Genomic DNA, 19,370 nt, shown 5'->3' with positions numbered 1-19,370 from the left:
ATGAGAGCAAGTACATCTTCTGTATAGAGCGGCTGTGTTATGATGCAGTTATTGATCATCATTGACATAATCACAAGAATCTTATGCAAAGGGAAATTGTCCGCAGCGAAGTGAGATTTCAGCCCCCAAACGTCTGTAATATTAATGCAATGTCTTACTTTTGTTGCAGTGAACACTGAAGAGACGGATCTACTACAACACTGTACAGGATGAGCATACGCTACAAGCAGCAAAATGATCTTGCAGTTGACAGTATGTTGTTCTGGTAATGTGCACAATTATTATTTATGGGCTACACACCACAGTGCTGGACATATTCTGTTAACTTCAACTCTACTCCTAACATGGAGATGTCTTCCTGGTGTTACTGATTCAGTACATCATATGCACAGTGTGGTTATGATATGATGGATTGATTTAATGAACCCACCAACCAATGATGACATCTGCATCATCTTCTGTAAAGTGCAGCTACAGCATGATATTATCAGCATTTGGTGCGGTATAATCAGAGGTATCTATGTGCTTTTGTGCCTGTTTTAAGTCCTCCAGCTTAACGCCCCTACACCTCCCACTACACAGGCATACTTACTTATGCATACACTGACATCTGGCATACCTACACACACCCCAGGGCCACTTCCTTCCCCTGATGTCAGGGAGAGGATGGGCATGCAGAGTGCAGTAAGTCTCCACGTTACTCTGGCCAACAGTCTTGGCCTACCTCCAGCATCTGTCACCCACAACATCTGTTCCCTCCTTGTAAAGTGCTGAACTATCTCACCTGGGTCAGTGCTATAGCTGATCACAGTGCCCGATCAGGATGTCACTGTGACAGGCAGCAGTGCAGATTGACCGGTCAATCAATGCAGTGCCGCAACATATGCACTAAATGAGATTTCCGTGCCCCCAGTCAGGTTACTCCCTGGGCAGTGACCCTGCTCACACCCTCCCCTAGTTCCACCTCTGATCACAATTATCTCTCTTGGAGAGTGTAGCAAATTGGAGTTGGGGGAATCTCACCTCTGCCATGCATGGTCACAATCTGGGCACAGGACCCAAATAGTGGGCAATGTGGCACTTCTTACAGTAGAGAATAAGTAACTTTATTCTTTACTTGTGTATTAAGGACCTTATTTGCATTAAATTCAGTCCACATGGGACCAAGACTTTCTGGCTTACTGAACAAAGTGGAATTGTTTCGTAGAGGGTGGAGAATTGTATTTTATCTGAAATTACCCCCTCTGCACAAAATACAAACAATTATACCCATACAAGTACCTTGTGGAAGTTGTTGCCCTCTATCTTCCTGTGGTTTCTCCCTGTTTCTCACCGTGCCTCCTCCCATTTCCTTGCACCTGTGCGTCTCCGCATATATCCCTATACTCAGAGCCGGCTCCGGTCAGTGACATGGGATGCCCAAATATGAGCATACCCATATATGGGCATCCATGCCACTGACCGGAGCCCGCTCTGTTGCGGATATGGAGAGAGACTGGGAGATTTACATCCCCTTATAATTCATATGGTGCATAGTACCGGCACGTATTGTTTTACCGGTACTGTGTACCTTCCTACTTTCACACTGGTACAGTATATGCTGCAGTGGGACTGAGAGGGATATATTGGTAACACATAGTCATTGTTGGGGGAATTCAATCCATTTTGAAAATAGTAATGAAATGTTTTTTACTTTTCTTTTTTTTCAGTAATGAAGAATGAAACATTTCTGTTAAAATTGAATTGGAGGTGAACTGGATTCATCATCAACTCTGCACCAGTGTGAATTGATGTTCTTTAATGTTCTGATAAGGTACATGCAACATCTCTTCCTCAACCCCTGCACCACTCTCTGCCTCTTGCCTCTCTCTCTCCACCTCCCTGCTAAGCGTATTAACCCATCTAATGTAATCCACATTCCATGTCTCACTTTACTCTTCACTTCTCACGTGCCCTCTGGAATGACTGCTCTCTGACTAACAAGGTCTATTTGTACATGACCTCTTCTGCTCTCATCATCCACCACCTCTCATTCCCCTCACCCCTGTCCTACTCGATACCTCAGCTTAATTGAACTCTCTCCTCTGACATCTACCCTTATCTCTAACCTCTCCTCACTTTCTGCTTAAACTAACTATCTTGTTAACTTTTACAATGCTATCATCTCCTCCTCCTCCCTCCTCCTCCTCCCTCCTCCTCCTCCCTCCTCCATCATATATATGCCCCTTCTAGGCTCTGACACACTCATCCCTCTAAGGCCATGATTATCATGGGCACATGCTTGGTCATCCACAGTGTGTGCGAGCGATGCAGAGCCGCCTCGGACCTCAGTGCAGGGATTGCTGCATACCCCCAGCATCTGTCACCCACAAACAATACACACACTAATACTCCCCACAATACACACTATAATACCTCCTCAATACTAATCTCCCCAATAATATTATAGCTCCAAACACAATATACACAACACCCTTACACAAGATACACAATCTAGTACTCTCCTCTGCACCTCTACACACAATATAATACTCCCACACACACAATATACACACTACCCTCCTACCCCCATAAAATACAACCAATAATACACACACACTTTGTGGATGTTGGGACCAGCTCCCGGCATGCACCAGTGAAAGAGAGAGGCCCGCAGAAGCTCGGAAGAACTCCCTCCATCCGTGCCTTCCTCCGTTTCACATCTTCTCCCTGTCTCTCTCCCTCCCTTTCCTTGCATCTCCCTGCGTCTTTACGTATACCCAGTCAGTGACGGCTCTGGTCACGTGATGCCTTAATATGGGCTTATCCATATATGTTCATCCACGTCACTAATGTGATGCCTGCACTGTTGCGGAGCTGGTACTTACGACGGGCACTTATTGTTTTATCAGTACTGCGTACCTGACTCTACCGGCCTACTTTCAACACTAGTACAATATGTGCTTCACTTCGAGTGAGTGGGGAATATTGGCATCACACAGTCACTGTTGAATATGCCATTCAATCCATTTTGAAAATAGTAATGCAATGTGGTTTGGTTTTGTTTGCTTTTTGCAGTAATGAAGAATGGAAAAGTTATATTAAAATTAAATTGGAGGGGGACTAGATTCAGCATTTCATCATGAACTCTGCACTTGTGAGAATTTAACTTCTTGAATACCCTGACAGGTACACGCAACATTAAGACTATAATCTGCTGTGCAAGCTTTCGTGCTATACCTCCCCCTCAGGTTTTGATTTATACATTTGCTCCCTCAATTCATGTCCTCTAATATTTGAAAGCTCTCTCCTAGCATTTTCTCTTTACCACAGAACGTCATCCCAATGTAACCTCTCTCTTGTTCTTTCTGCTTGCTGTTTCCTCACTCCTCTGTTAAACTTTTCTAATTTCTCTAACTTCCACACTCCTGCTTTTATCCACATGTTCTCCTCTTTCCTTCCCCTACCTTTGCATGTGTCTACACACTGCACCATTTGTACAGACCTCTATTGCAGCTATTTCTGCACTGCTCAATGAAAAGCACTCTTTAATATCCTATTCTCTGGGCCCCCTCTCTCTGCGCCCCCTCTTTTGGCGCCTCCTCTCTCTGCGCCCCCTCTCTCTGCGCCTATCTGTCTCATTCTCTCTACGTCCCTCTCTCTCTACATAGAGCTATCTCTGTCTCTCTCTACACCTATCTCTGTGTCTCCTTCTATGTTTGCTGATGTGTGGGATATCTCTTATAATCTTGAACCTGCTCATATACACATCGGGCCTCCCTGCTAAGAGTGTTAACCTATCTAATGTAATCCACATTCCTTTCCTTACTTTTCTCTTCCCTTCTCCTATGCCATCTGGAATGTCCGTTCTCTGACTAACAAGGCTCTAGTTGTACATGACCTCTTCTGCTCTCATCATTCACAATCAGTCATTCCCCTCACCCCATCTTACCTGTCCCACTGATTTGCCTCTGCTTAATTAAACTCTCCTCTGACATCTACTCTAACCTCTCTGCTCTCTCTCTCTTTCCGCTTAAACTAACAATCTTATTAACTCTTACAATGCTATCCTCCTATCTATATGCCCCCTCTAGGCTCTGACACACTTGTCCCTCTAGCCCACACCCTTGGCTAAATTCCCAAACATGTTCATCACACTTCCACTCGCTGTTCTTAATGCCTATGAAGGAAATCACACAATTGATATTTGATTTTTCTACAGTAAAAATGTCTCCAGTCCTGTATAAAGCTGCTCTCTGGGGCCAAACCACACTACTTTTTTTTCACATTCATCAACACTCAAATTTAATTTACGCTGTCTTTTTTTCCCTGTATTTGACTCCCTCCACTAACCTTCTCCTCACACTTGCCATCCTTCCTTCACTTCTCCTCAAGCATTTGACTACTTCAGAGGCAAGGTGGATGCCACCCACAAGGAGATTCCTTCTGTCCCTTCCCCCTTCTCTCCTTCTACCTAATTCTCCTTCTGCATTTGACTCCTTTTCTTCTCTTACAGAGCTGGAAGCTAATCATCTTCTCTTCTCCCTCTACCACATGCCCTCTAGATCGTATCCCCTCACACCTTACTGCATCGATTAGTCCCCACTCTCACCCACATCTTCAATTCCTCCCTATTCTCTGGCTCTTTACCCTCTTACTTTAAGCCTGTAGTGGTCACCCTTTTCTCAGAAACAACCTACACCCTATGTGCCTTACTAACTACCGCCCTGTATCCCTCCTGCTGTTTGTCTCCTAATTGCTAGAATGTCAACATTCTTAAATCACATTCCCTCCTGGATCCTTTACAACCTGCCTTTCGTACAGCTCGTTCTACAGACTGTGCTTAAAGCAAATTCCCAAGGTCACTTTTCCCTACTAATCCTACTTGATCTATCTGCTGCGTTTGATGCTCTCAATCACTCTCCTCCTTCATATTCTAAACTCTCTCTTGGTATCCGTAACACAGTTCTATCCTGGTTTTCATCATAACTTTCCTGTCACACATTCTCCATCTCTGTTGCTAACATGTCTTCGTCTTCTATTGATCTGTCTGTGGGTATACATCAGGGCTCTGTTCTGAGATCTCTCTTTCTCTCTACATACTATCATTTGGTGACCTCATCAACTCTTTGTGACAATCCTATAAATAACAAATACAAATATCAGGTCATGGGAATAAGTGATTTGGACATAAAAGTAACATTTCGGAAGTGTGGACAACTAATACATCTTGTAGATTGCCTTTACAGTGTGATGTCATTGATTCAGTAGATTGTGTGCAGACCAGGACTGCAGTACAGTGTCACTCACATGGATGACTTGCGTGGTAGAAGCTCAAGAACAAGGATGTCAAACTCCAGTCCTCGAGGGCAGCAAACAGGCCAGGTTTTCAGGATATCCCTACTGAAAACCTGGCCTGTTTGGGACCCTCGAGGACTGGAGTTTGACATGCATGCTCTAGAAGGAGCACAGCTGTGGGTGGGAGGTGGATTTGCTTTGCATCAAATGGTTTGGAGCAAGGTTTATTGTATGTATTATCATAATAACAATGCAATGCTTAACTTTTATTTCAGGAGGGATGACTGCAGAACAGAAGTGAATATTGAAGCCATGTGTTCCTTTTCTTGCAAAAGAGAAAATTTGAAGGACAGTTGAAGAGAAGGAAAATTACTACACAGAGACAGATAAGCAATGTGTATATTTCTCATTTACCATTTAGTATTTGTCGTTTTATTGACTCCACACAATCCGGCTGCTACGGGTTTCACATTGAATATTTTCATCTCTACTCTACCCCTTCCTGTGATCTGAACCATGCAAGTTTTCGTTGATTCAATACATCATGAGTAGAGTGTGGCTACAGTATGAAGTAAAGACCCAAGGACCACATCTACTACCATTCATAACAAGAACATGTGCAGTAGCGCACAGCTGCAGTTCTATGTGATTGTTATGAAAGGTTGAGGTGGTTCAATTCTATGAATCTGGAGTGGGATGGATCCTGTTTGCATCATATGGTTTCATCTAGGCCAGTAGATTATATAACTCTCAGTACAGGTTACACATGGCATCAGTATTAGTGATTTAAAGAGGAGGAAAGCTTCAATGTGGAGAACAAAGCCAAGTAATGTTGAAGTTACTCCTTTTACCATTTACTTGGTCAGTCTGTACTGTCTACTCTCCACACAGCTGCTAAGGATCTTCCATTTTAAATACTTTCACCTCCTATTCTGCACTGCTTTGCTGCCCATTATTCAGAGATGCGTTCCAGTCATGTTTAGCACTCTGAATCTCTCTGCAGTCATTGGTTCAGCACATCATGGGTAGAGCATGGCTACAGATACAGCAAGCTATTATTATTTTACCGGCTGATCACCCATAATATTGCATTAAAACATAGAATATCACTTAATTTCCAAAAGATTCAGTGATGCTGATAATGCAGAATCTCACAACATTTCCCATCATAATGCCATAATGCACAAGTGGGAGAAATAATCCTTGCTATATCTGTACATTGTGTGACGTATTACCTCAATGACCAATGAGAGCAAGTACATCTTCTGTATAGAGCGGCTGTGTTATGATGCAGTTATTGATCATCATTGACATAATCACAAGAATCTTATGCAAAGGGAAATTGTCCGCAGCGAAGTGAGATTTCAGCCCCCAAACGTCTGTAATATTAATGCAATGTCTTACTTTTGTTGCAGTGAACACTGAAGAGACGGATCTACTACAACACTGTACAGGATGAGCATACGCTACAAGCAGCAAAATGATCTTGCAGTTGACAGTATGTTGTTCTGGTAATGTGCACAATTATTATTTATGGGCTACACACCACAGTGCTGGACATATTCTGTTAACTTCAACTCTACTCCTAACATGGAGATGTCTTCCTGGTGTTACTGATTCAGTACATCATATGCACAGTGTGGTTATGATATGATGGATTGATTTAATGAACCCACCAACCAATGATGACATCTGCATCATCTTCTGTAAAGTGCAGCTACAGCATGATATTATCAGCATTTGGTGCGGTATAATCAGAGGTATCTATGTGCTTTTGTGCCTGTTTTAAGTCCTCCAGCTTAACGCCCCTACACCTCCCACTACACAGGCATACTTACTTATGCATACACTGACATCTGGCATACCTACACACACCCCAGGGCCACTTCCTTCCCCTGATGTCAGGGAGAGGATGGGCATGCAGAGTGCAGTAAGTCTCCACGTTACTCTGGCCAACAGTCTTGGCCTACCTCCAGCATCTGTCACCCACAACATCTGTTCCCTCCTTGTAAAGTGCTGAACTATCTCACCTGGGTCAGTGCTATAGCTGATCACAGTGCCCGATCAGGATGTCACTGTGACAGGCAGCAGTGCAGATTGACCGGTCAATCAATGCAGTGCCGCAACATATGCACTAAATGAGATTTCCGTGCCCCCAGTCAGGTTACTCCCTGGGCAGTGACCCTGCTCACACCCTCCCCTAGTTCCACCTCTGATCACAATTATCTCTCTTGGAGAGTGTAGCAAATTGGAGTTGGGGGAATCTCACCTCTGCCATGCATGGTCACAATCTGGGCACAGGACCCAAATAGTGGGCAATGTGGCACTTCTTACAGTAGAGAATAAGTAACTTTATTCTTTACTTGTGTATTAAGGACCTTATTTGCATTAAATTCAGTCCACATGGGACCAAGACTTTCTGGCTTACTGAACAAAGTGGAATTGTTTCGTAGAGGGTGGAGAATTGTATTTTATCTGAAATTACCCCCTCTGCACAAAATACAAACAATTATACCCATACAAGTACCTTGTGGAAGTTGTTGCCCTCTATCTTCCTGTGGTCTCTCCCTGTTTCTCACCGTGCCTCCTCCCATTTCCTTGCACCTCTGCGTCTCCGCATATATCCCTATACTCAGAGCCGGCTCCGGTCAGTGACATGGGATGCCCAAATATGAGCATACCCATATATGGGCATCCATGCCACTGACCGGAGCCCGCTCTGTTGCGGATATGGAGAGAGACTGGGAGATTTACATCCCCTTATAATTCATATGGTGCATAGTACCGGCACGTATTGTTTTACCGGTACTGTGTACCTTCCTACTTTCACACTGGTACAGTATATGCTGCAGTGGGACTGAGAGGGATATATTGGTAACACATAGTCATTGTTGGGGGAATTCAATCCATTTTGAAAATAGTAATGAAATGTTTTTTACTTTTCTTTTTTTTCAGTAATGAAGAATGAAACATTTCTGTTAAAATTGAATTGGAGGTGAACTGGATTCATCATCAACTCTGCACCAGTGTGAATTGATGTTCTTTAATGTTCTGATAAGGTACATGCAACATCTCTTCCTCAACCCCTGCACCACTCTCTGCCTCTTGCCTCTCTCTCTCCACCTCCCTGCTAAGCGTATTAACCCATCTAATGTAATCCACATTCCATGTCTCACTTTACTCTTCACTTCTCACGTGCCCTCTGGAATGACTGCTCTCTGACTAACAAGGTCTATTTGTACATGACCTCTTCTGCTCTCATCATCCACCACCTCTCATTCCCCTCACCCCTGTCCTACTCGATACCTCAGCTTAATTGAACTCTCTCCTCTGACATCTACCCTTATCTCTAACCTCTCCTCACTTTCTGCTTAAACTAACTATCTTGTTAACTTTTACAATGCTATCATCTCCTCCTCCTCCCTCCTCCTCCTCCCTCCTCCATCATATATATGCCCCTTCTAGGCTCTGACACACTCATCCCTCTAAGGCCATGATTATCATGGGCACATGCTTGGTCATCCACAGTGCGTGCGAGCGATGCAGAGCCGCCTCGGACCTCAGTGCAGGGATTGCTGCATACCCCCAGCATCTGTCACCCACAAACAATACACACACTAATACTCCCCACAATACACACTATAATACCTCCTCAATACTAATCTCCCCAATAATATTATAGCTCCAAACACAATATACACAACACCCTTACACAAGATACACAATCTAGTACTCTCCTCTGCACCTCTACACACAATATAATACTCCCACACACACAATATACACACTACCCTCCTACCCCCATAAAATACAACCAATAATACACACACACTTTGTGGATGTTGGGACCAGCTCCCGGCATGCACCAGTGAAAGAGAGAGGCCCGCAGAAGCTCGGAAGAACTCCCTCCATCCGTGCCTTCCTCCGTTTCACATCTTCTCCCTGTCTCTCTCCCTCCCTTTCCTTGCATCTCCCTGCGTCTTTACGTATACCCAGTCAGTGACGGCTCTGGTCACGTGATGCCTTAATATGGGCTTATCCATATATGTTCATCCACGTCACTAATGTGATGCCCGCACTGTTGCGGAGCTGGTACTTACGACGGGCACTTATTGTTTTATCAGTACTGCGTACCTGACTCTACCGGCCTACTTTCAACACTAGTACAATATGTGCTTCACTACGAGTGAGTGGGGAATATTGGCATCACACAGTCACTGTTGAATATGCCATTCAATCCATTTTGAAAATAGTAATGCAATGTGGTTTTGTTTTGTTTGCTTTTTGCAGTAATGAAGAATGGAAAAGTTATATTAAAATTAAATTGGAGGGGGACTAGATTCAGCATTTCATCATGAACTCTGCACTTGTGAGAATTTAACTTCTTGAATACCCTGACAGGTACACGCAACATTAAGACTATAATCTGCTGTGCAAGCTTTCGTGCTATACCTCCCCCTCAGGTTTTGATTTATACATTTGCTCCCTCAATTCATGTCCTCTAATATTTGAAAGCTCTCTCCTAGCATTTTCTCTTTACCACAGAACGTCATCCCAATGTAACCTCTCTCTTGTTCTTTCTGCTGGCTGTTTCCTCACTCCTCTGTTAAACTTTTCTAATTTCTCTAACTTCCACACTCCTGCTTTTATCCACATGTTCTCCTCTTTCCTTCCCCTACCTTTGCATGTGTCTACACACTGCACCATTTGTACAGACCTCTATTGCAGCTATTTCTGCACTGCTCAATGAAAAGCACTCTTTAATATCCTATTCTCTGTGCCCCCTCTCTCTGCGCCCCCTCTTTTGGCGCCTCCTCTCTCTGCGCCCCCTCTCTCTGCGCCTATCTGTCTCATTCTCTCTACGTCCCTCTCTCTCTACATAGAGCTATCTCTGTCTCTCTCTACACCTATCTCTGTGTCTCCTTCTATGTTTGCTGATGTGTGGGATATCTCTTATAATCTTGAACCTGCTCATATACACATCGGGCCTCCCTGCCTCTGCCTCCCTGCTAAGAGTGTTAACCTATCTAATGTAATCCACATTCCTTTCCTTACTTTTCTCTTCCCTTCTCCTATGCCATCTGGAATGTCCGTTCTCTGACTAACAAGGCTCTAGTTGTACATGACCTCTTCTGCTCTCATCATTCACAATCAGTCATTCCCCTCACCCCATCTTACCTGTCCCACTGATTTGCCTCTGCTTAATTAAACTCTCCTCTGACATCTACTCTAACCTCTCTGCTCTCTCTCTCTTTCCGCTTAAACTAACAATCTTATTAACTCTTACAATGCTATCCTCCTATCTATATGCCCCCTCTAGGCTCTGACACACTTGTCCCTCTAGCCCACACCCTTGGCTAAATTCCCAAACATGTTCATCACACTTCCACTCGCTGTTCTTAATGCCTATGAAGGAAATCACACAATTGATATTTGATTTTTCTACAGTAAAAATGTCTCCAGTCCTGTATAAAGCTGCTCTCTGGGGCCAAACCACACTACTTTTTTTTCACATTCATCAACACTCAAATTTAATTTACGCTGTCTTTTTTTCCCTGTATTTGACTCCCTCCACTAACCTTCTCCTCACACTTGCCATCCTTCCTTCACTTCTCCTCAAGCATTTGACTACTTCAGAGGCAAGGTGGATGCCACCCACAAGGAGATTCCTTCTGTCCCTTCCCCCTTCTCTCCTTCTACCTAATTCTCCTTCTGCATTTGACTCTTTTTCTTCTCTTACAGAGCTGGAAGCAAATCATCTTCTCTTCTCCCTCTACCACATGCCCTCTAGATCGTATCCCCTCACACCTTACTGCATCTCTTAGTCCCCACTCTCACCCACATCTTCAATTCCTCCCTATTCTCTGGCTCTTTACCCTCTTACTTTAAGCCTGTAGTGGTCACCCTTTTCTCAGAAACAACCTACACCCTATGTGCCTTACTAACTACCGCCCTGTATCCCTCCTGCTGTTTGTCTCCTAATTGCTAGAATGTCAACATTCTTAAATCACATTCCCTCCTGGATCCTTTACAACCTGCCTTTCGTACAGCTCGTTCTACAGACTGTGCTTAAAGCAAATTCCCAAGGTCACTTTTCCCTACTAATCCTACTTGATCTATCTGCTGCGTTTGATGCTCTCAATCACTCTCCTCCTTCATATTCTAAACTCTCTCTTGGTATCCGTAACACAGTTCTATCCTGGTTTTCATCATAACTTTCCTGTCACACATTCTCCATCTCTGTTGCTAACATGTCTTCGTCTTCTATTGATCTGTCTGTGGGTATACATCAGGGCTCTGTTCTGAGATCTCTCTTTCTCTCTACATACTATCATTTGGTGACCTCATCAACTCTTTGTGACAATCCTATAAATAACAAATACAAATATCAGGTCATGGGAATAAGTGATTTGGACATAAAAGTAACATTTCGGAAGTGTGGACAACTAATACATCTTGTAGATTGCCTTTACAGTGTGATGTCATTGATTCAGTAGATTGTGTGCAGACCAGGACTGCAGTACAGTGTCACTCACATGGATGACTTGCGTGGTAGAAGCTCAAGAACAAGGATGTCAAACTCCAGTCCTCGAGGGCCGCAAAGAGGCCAGGTTTTCAGGATATCCCTACTGAAAACCTGGCCTGTTTGGGACCCTCGAGGACTGGAGTTTGACATGCATGCTCTAGAAGGAGCACAGCTGTGGGTGGGAGGTGGATTTGCTTTGCATCAAATGGTTTGGAGCAAGGTTTATTGTATGTATTATCATAATAACAATGCAATGCTTAACTTTTATTTCAGGAGGGATGACTGCAGAACAGAAGTGAATATTGAAGCCATGTGTTCCTTTTCTTGCAAAAGAGAAAATTTGAAGGACAGTTGAAGAGAAGGAAAATTACTACACAGAGACAGATAAGCAATGTGTATATTTCTCATTTACCATTTAGTATTTGTCGTTTTATTGACTCCACACAATCCGGCTGCTACGGGTTTCACATTGAATATTTTCATCTCTACTCTACCCCTTCCTGTGATCTGAACCATGCAAGTTTTCGTTGATTCAATACATCATGAGTAGAGTGTGGCTACAGTATGAAGTAAAGACCCAAGGACCACATCTACTACCATTCATAACAAGAACATGTGCAGTAGCGCACAGCTGCAGTTCTATGTGATTGTTATGAAAGGTTGAGGTGGTTCAATTCTATGAATCTGGAGTGGGATGGATCCTGTTTGCATCATATGGTTTCATCTAGGCCAGTAGATTATATAACTCTCAGTACAGGTTACACATGGCATCAGTATTAGTGATTTAAAGAGGAGGAAAGCTTCAATGTGGAGAACAAAGCCAAGTAATGTTGAAGTTACTCCTTTTACCATTTACTTGGTCAGTCTGTACTGTCTACTCTCCACACAGCTGCTAAGGATCTTCCATTTTAAATACTTTCACCTCCTATTCTGCACTGCTTTGCTGCCCATTATTCAGAGATGCGTTCCAGTCATGTTTAGCACTCTGAATCTCTCTGCAGTCATTGGTTCAGCACATCATGGGTAGAGCATGGCTACAGATACAGCAAGCTATTATTATTTTACCGGCTGATCACCCATAATATTGCATTAAAACATAGAATATCACTTAATTTCCAAAAGATTCAGTGATGCTGATAATGCAGAATCTCACAACATTTCCCATCATAATGCCATAATGCACAAGTGGGAGAAATAATCCTTGCTATATCTGTACATTGTGTGACGTATTACCTCAATGACCAATGAGAGCAAGTACATCTTCTGTATAGAGCGGCTGTGTTATGATGCAGTTATTGATCATCATTGACATAATCACAAGAATCTTATGCAAAGGGAAATTGTCCGCAGCGAAGTGAGATTTCAGCCCCCAAACGTCTGTAATATTAATGCAATGTCTTACTTTTGTTGAAGTGAACACTGAAGAGACGGATCTACTACAACACTGTACAGGATGAGCATACGCTACAAGCAGCAAAATGATCTTGCAGTTGACAGTATGTTGTTCTGGTAATGTGCACAATTATTATTTATGGGCTACACACCACAGTGCTGGACATATTCTGTTAACTTCAACTCTACTCCTAACATGGAGATGTCTTCCTGGTGTTACTGATTCAGTACATCATATGCACAGTGTGGTTATGATATGATGGATTGATTTAATGAACCCACCAACCAATGATGACATCTGCATCATCTTCTGTAAAGTGCAGCTACAGCATGATATTATCAGCATTTGGTGCGGTATAATCAGAGGTATCTATGTGCTTTTGTGCCTGTTTTAAGTCCTCCAGCTTAACGCCCCTACACCTCCCACTACACAGGCATACTTACTTATGCATACACTGACATCTGGCATACCTACACACACCCCAGGGCCACTTCCTTCCCCTGATGTCAGGGAGAGGATGGGCATGCAGAGTGCAGTAAATCTCCACGTTACTCTGGCCAACAGTCTTGGCCTACCTCCAGCATCTGTCACCCACAACATCTGTTCCCTCCTTGTAAAGTGCTGAACTATCTCACCTGGGTCAGTGCTATAGCTGATCACAGTGCCCGATCAGGATGTCACTGTGACAGGCAGCAGTGCAGATTGACCGGTCAATCAATGCAGTGCCGCAACATACTGCTGCGGCACAGTTTATTCGAGCATTTGCCCGTTCTGTGCCGCAGCAGTAGCCTGGCGCGCGCCCGAGTGTGACGGGCGCACGCCGAAGCAGCGGAAGAGCGCCCTCCGATCGGGGCGCTCTCCCTACCGCTGCCGGGTCCGCCGGGTCCCCCGGAACCCCCTGCCGCTGTCCCGCGATCGCGGGACACCAGGGCTCCCTCGGGGAGCCCCTGGACATGCGTGCAGCGGGCGCACGCTCCCGATGACGCGTGACCGCGCGTCTATGACGCGCGGCACGCCGAGGGGCGGCCACTAGCAAGCCGGGAGATTTCCCGGCTTGTGGTACCGACCACACTTCAATAAAGTGTGTCGGTAGTGTATGCACTAAATGAGATTTCCGTGCCCCCAGTCAGGTTACTCCCTGGGCAGTGACCCTGCTCACACCCTCCCCTAGTTCCACCTCTGATCACAATTATCTCTCTTGGAGAGTGTAGCAAATTGGAGTTGGGGGAATCTCACCTCTGCCATGCATGGTCACAATCTGGGCACAGGACCCAAATAGTGGGCAATGTGGCACTTCTTACAGTAGAGAATAAGTAACTTTATTCTTTACTTGTGTATTAAGGACCTTATTTGCATTAAATTCAGTCCACATGGGACCAAGACTTTCTGGCTTACTGAACAAAGTGGAATTGTTTCGTAGAGGGTGGAGAATTGTATTTTATCTGAAATTACCCCCTCTGCACAAAATACAAACAATTATACCCATACAAGTACCTTGTGGAAGTTGTTGCCCTCTATCTTCCTGTGGTCTCTCCCTGTTTCTCACCGTGCCTCCTCCCATTTCCTTGCACCTCTGCGTCTCCGCATATATCCCTATACTCAGAGCCGGCTCCGGTCAGTGACATGGGATGCCCAAATATGAGCATACCCATATATGGGCATCCATGCCACTGACCGGAGCCCGCTCTGTTGCGGATATGGAGAGAGACTGGGAGATTTACATCCCCTTATAATTCATATGGTGCATAGTACCGGCACGTATTGTTTTACCGGTACTGTGTACCTTCCTACTTCCACACTGGTACAGTATATGCTGCAGTGGGACTGAGAGGGATATATTGGTAACACATAGTCATTGTTGGGGGAATTCAATCCATTTTGAAAATAGTAATGAAATGTTTTTTACTTTTCTTTTTTTTCAGTAATGAAGAATGAAACATTTCTGTTAAAATTGAATTGGAGGTGAACTGGATTCATCATCAACTCTGCACCAGTGTGAATTGATGTTCTTTAATGTTCTGATAAGGTACATGCAACATCTCTTCCTCAACCCCTGCACCACTCTCTGCCTCTTGCCTCTCTCTCTCCACCTCCCTGCTAAGCGTATTAACCCATGCCCTCTAGATCGTATCCCCTCACACCTTACTGCATCTCTTAGTCCCCACTCTCACCCACATCTTCAATTCCTCCCTATTCTCTGGCTCTTTACCCTCTTACTTTAAGCCTGTAGTGGTCACCCTTTTCTCAGAAACAACCTACACCCTATGTGCCTTACTAACTACCGCCCTGTATCCCTCCTGCTGTTTGTCTCCTAATTGCTAGAATGTCAACATTCTTAAATCACATTCCCTCCTGGATCCTTTACAACCTGCCTTTCGTACAGCTCGTTCTACAGACTGTGCTTAAAGCAAATTCCCAAGGTCACTTTTCCCTACTAATCCTACTTGATCTATCTGCTGCGTTTGATGCTCTCAATCACTCTCCTCCTTCATATTCTAAACTCTCTCTTGGTATCCGTAACACAGTTCTATCCTGGTTTTCATCATAACTTTCCTGTCACACATTCTCCATCTCTGTTGCTAACATGTCTTCGTCTTCTATTGATCTGTCTGTGGGTATACATCAGGGCTCTGTTCTGAGATCTCTCTTTCTCTCTACATACTATCATTTGGTGACCTCATCAACTCTTTGTGACAATCCTATAAATAACAAATACAAATATCAGGTCATGGGAATAAGTGATTTGGACATAAAAGTAACATTTCGGAAGTGTGGACAACTAATACATCTTGTAGATTGCCTTTACAGTGTGATGTCATTGATTCAGTAGATTGTGTGCAGACCAGGACTGCAGTACAGTGTCACTCACATGGATGACTTGCGTGGTAGAAGCTCAAGAACAAGGATGTCAAACTCCAGTCCTCGAGGGCCGCAAACAGGCCAGGTTTTCAGGATATCCCTACTGAAAACCTGGCCTGTTTGGGACCCTCGAGGACTGGAGTTTGACATGCATGCTCTAGAAGGAGCACAGCTGTGGGTGGGAGGTGGATTTGCTTTGCATCAAATGGTTTGGAGCAAGGTTTATTGTATGTATTATCATAATAACAATGCAATGCTTAACTTTTATTTCAGGAGGGATGACTGCAGAACAGAAGTGAATATTGAAGCCATGTGTTCCTTTTCTTGCAAAAGAGAAAATTTGAAGGACAGTTGAAGAGAAGGAAAATTACTACACAGAGACAGATAAGCAATGTGTATATTTCTCATTTACCATTTAGTATTTGTCGTTTTATTGACTCCACACAATCCGGCTGCTACGGGTTTCACATTGAATATTTTCATCTCTACTCTACCCCTTCCTGTGATCTGAACCATGCAGGTTTTCGTTGATTCAATACATCATGAGTAGAGGGTGGCTACAGTATGAAGTAAAGACCCAAGGACCACATCTACTACCATTCATAACAAGAACATGTGCAGTAGCGCACAGCTGCAGTTCTATGTGATTGTTATGAAAGGTTGAGGTGGTTCAATTCTATGAATCTGGAGTGGGATGGATCCTGTTTGCATCATATGGTTTCATCTAGGCCAGTAGATTATATAACTCTCAGTACAGGTTACACATGGCATCAGTATTAGTGATTTAAAGAGGAGGAAAGCTTCAATGTGGAGAACAAAGCCAAGTAATGTTGAAGTTACTCCTTTTACCATTTACTTGGTCAGTCTGTACTGTCTACTCTCCACACAGCTGCTAAGGATCTTCCATTTTAAATACTTTCACCTCCTATTCTGCACTGCTTTGCTGCCCATTATTCAGAGATGCGTTCCAGTCATGTTTAGCACTCTGAATCTCTCTGCAGTCATTGGTTCAGCACATCATGGGTAGAGCATGGCTACAGATACAGCAAGCTATTATTATTTTACCGGCTGATCACCCATAATATTGCATTAAAACATAGAATATCACTTAATTTCCAAAAGATTCAGTGATGCTGATAATGCAGAATCTCACAACATTTCCCATCATAATGCCATAATGCACAAGTGGGAGAAATAATCCTTGCTATATCTGTACATTGTGTGACGTATTACCTCAATGACCAATGAGAGCAAGTACATCTTCTGTATAGAGCGGCTGTGTTATGATGCAGTTATTGATCATCATTGACATAATCACAAGAATCTTATGCAAAGGGAAATTGTCCGCAGCGAAGTGAGATTTCAGCCCCCAAACGTCTGTAATATTAATGCAATGTCTTACTTTTGTTGCAGTGAACACTGAAGAGACGGATCTACTACAACACTGTACAGGATGAGCATATGCTACAAGCAGCAAAATGATCTTGCAGTTGACAGTATGTTGTTCTGGTAATGTGCACAATTATTATTTATGGGCTACACACCACAGTGCTGGACATATTCTGTTAACTTCAACTCTACTCCTAACATGGAGATGTCTTCCTGGTGTTACTGATTCAGTACATCATATGCACAGTGTGGTTATGATATGATGGATTGATTTAATGAACCCACCAACCAATGATGACATCTGCATCATCTTCTGTAAAGTGCAGCTACAGCATGATATTATCAGCATTTGGTGCGGTATAATCAGAGGTATCTATGTGCTTTTGTGCCTGTTTTAAGTCCTCCAGCTTAACGCCCCTACACCTCCCACTACACAGGCATACTTACTTATGCATACACTGACATCTGGCATACCTACACACACCCCAGGGCCACTTCCTTCCCCTGATGTCAGGGAGAGGATGGGCATGCAGAGTGCAGTAAGTCTCCACGTTACTCTGGCCAACAGTCTTGGCCTACCTCCAGCATCTGTCACCCACAACATCTGTTCCCTCCTTGTAAAGTGCTGAACTATCTCACCTGGGTCAGTGCTATAGCTGATCACAGTGCCCGATCAGGATGTCACTGTGACAGGCAGCAGTGCAGATTGACCGGTCAATCAATGCAGTGCCGCAACATACTGCTGCGGCACAGTTTATTCGAGCATTTGCCCGTTCTGTGCCGCAGCAGTAGCCTGGCGCGCGCCCGAGTGTGACGGGTGCACGCCGAAGCAGCGGAAGAGCGCCCTCCGATCGGGGCGCTCTCCCTACCGCTGCCGGGTCCGCCGGGTTCCCCGGAACCCCCTGCCGCTGTCCCGCGATCGCGGGACACCAGGGCTCCCTCGGGGAGCCCCTGGACATGCGTGCAGCGGGCGCACGCTCCCGATGACGCGTGACCGCGCGTCTATGACGCGCGGCACGCCGAGGGGCGGCCACTAGCAAGCCGGGAGATTTCCCGGCTTGCGGTACCGACCACACTTCAATAAAGTGTGTCGGTAGTGTATGCACTAAATGAGATTTCCGTGCCCCCAGTCAGGTTACTCCCTGGGCAGTGACCCTGCTCACACCCTCCCCTAGTTCCACCTCTGATCACAATTATCTCTCTTGGAGAGTGTAGCAAATTGGAGTTGGGGGAATCTCACCTCTGCCATGCATGGTCACAATCTGGGCACAGGACCCAAATAGTGGGCAATGTGGCACTTCTTACAGTAGAGAATAAGTAACTTTATTCTTTACTTGTGTATTAAGGACCTTATTTGCATTAAATTCAGTCCACATGGGACCAAGACTTTCTGGCTTACTGAACAAAGTGGAATTGTTTCGTAGAGGGTGGAGAATTGTATTTTATCTGAAATTACCCCCTCTGCACAAAATACAAACAATTATACCCATACAAGTACCTTGTGGAAGTTGTTGCCCTCTATCTTCCTGTGGTCTCTCCCTGTTTCTCACCGTGCCTCCTCCCATTTCCTTGCACCTCTGCGTCTCCGCATATATCCCTATACTCAGAGCCGGCTCCGGTCAGTGACATGGGATGCCCAAATATGAGCATACCCATATATGGGCATCCATGCCACTGACCGGAGCCCGCTCTGTTGCGGATATGGAGAGAGACTGGGAGATTTACATCCCCTTATAATTCATATGGTGCATAGTACCGGCACGTATTGTTTTACCGGTACTGTGTACCTTCCTACTTTCACACTGGTACAGTATATGCTGCAGTGGGACTGAGAGGGATATATTGGTAACACATAGTCATTGTTGGGGGAATTCAATCCATTTTGAAAATAGTAATGAAATGTTTTTTACTTTTCTTTTTTTTCAG

General features: G+C 44.3%; 1 long non-coding RNA gene across 3 annotated transcripts; it reads left to right on the top strand.

The window, feature by feature from the left end:
- The first annotated feature begins 79 nt into the window (after nt 1–79).
- On the top strand, nt 80–17,548 carry LOC142477448 (uncharacterized). Of its 3 annotated transcripts, XR_012792390.1 has the most exons (9): nt 80–265; nt 1,710–1,813; nt 3,058–3,168; nt 5,553–5,672; nt 6,693–6,788; nt 8,233–8,336; nt 13,217–13,312; nt 15,119–15,222; nt 17,469–17,536. It is a non-coding gene; the product is annotated as an uncharacterized LOC142477448 (long non-coding RNA). The 3 variants fall into 3 exon arrangements; XR_012792389.1 differs by lacking the exons at nt 3,058–3,168; nt 5,553–5,672 and adding an exon at nt 16,329–16,448 and having other exon boundaries at nt 17,469–17,548; XR_012792388.1 differs by lacking the exons at nt 3,058–3,168; nt 5,553–5,672.
- The last annotated feature ends 1,822 nt before the right edge of the window (nt 17,549–19,370 follow it).

The sequence above is a fragment of the Ascaphus truei genome, unplaced genomic scaffold (assembly GCF_040206685.1).
Source record: "Ascaphus truei isolate aAscTru1 unplaced genomic scaffold, aAscTru1.hap1 HAP1_SCAFFOLD_2109, whole genome shotgun sequence".
NCBI lineage: Eukaryota > Metazoa > Chordata > Amphibia > Anura > Ascaphidae > Ascaphus > Ascaphus truei.
The sequence above is the reverse complement of the archived record's forward strand: the minus strand, read 5'-3'. Positions and strand labels throughout refer to the sequence as shown.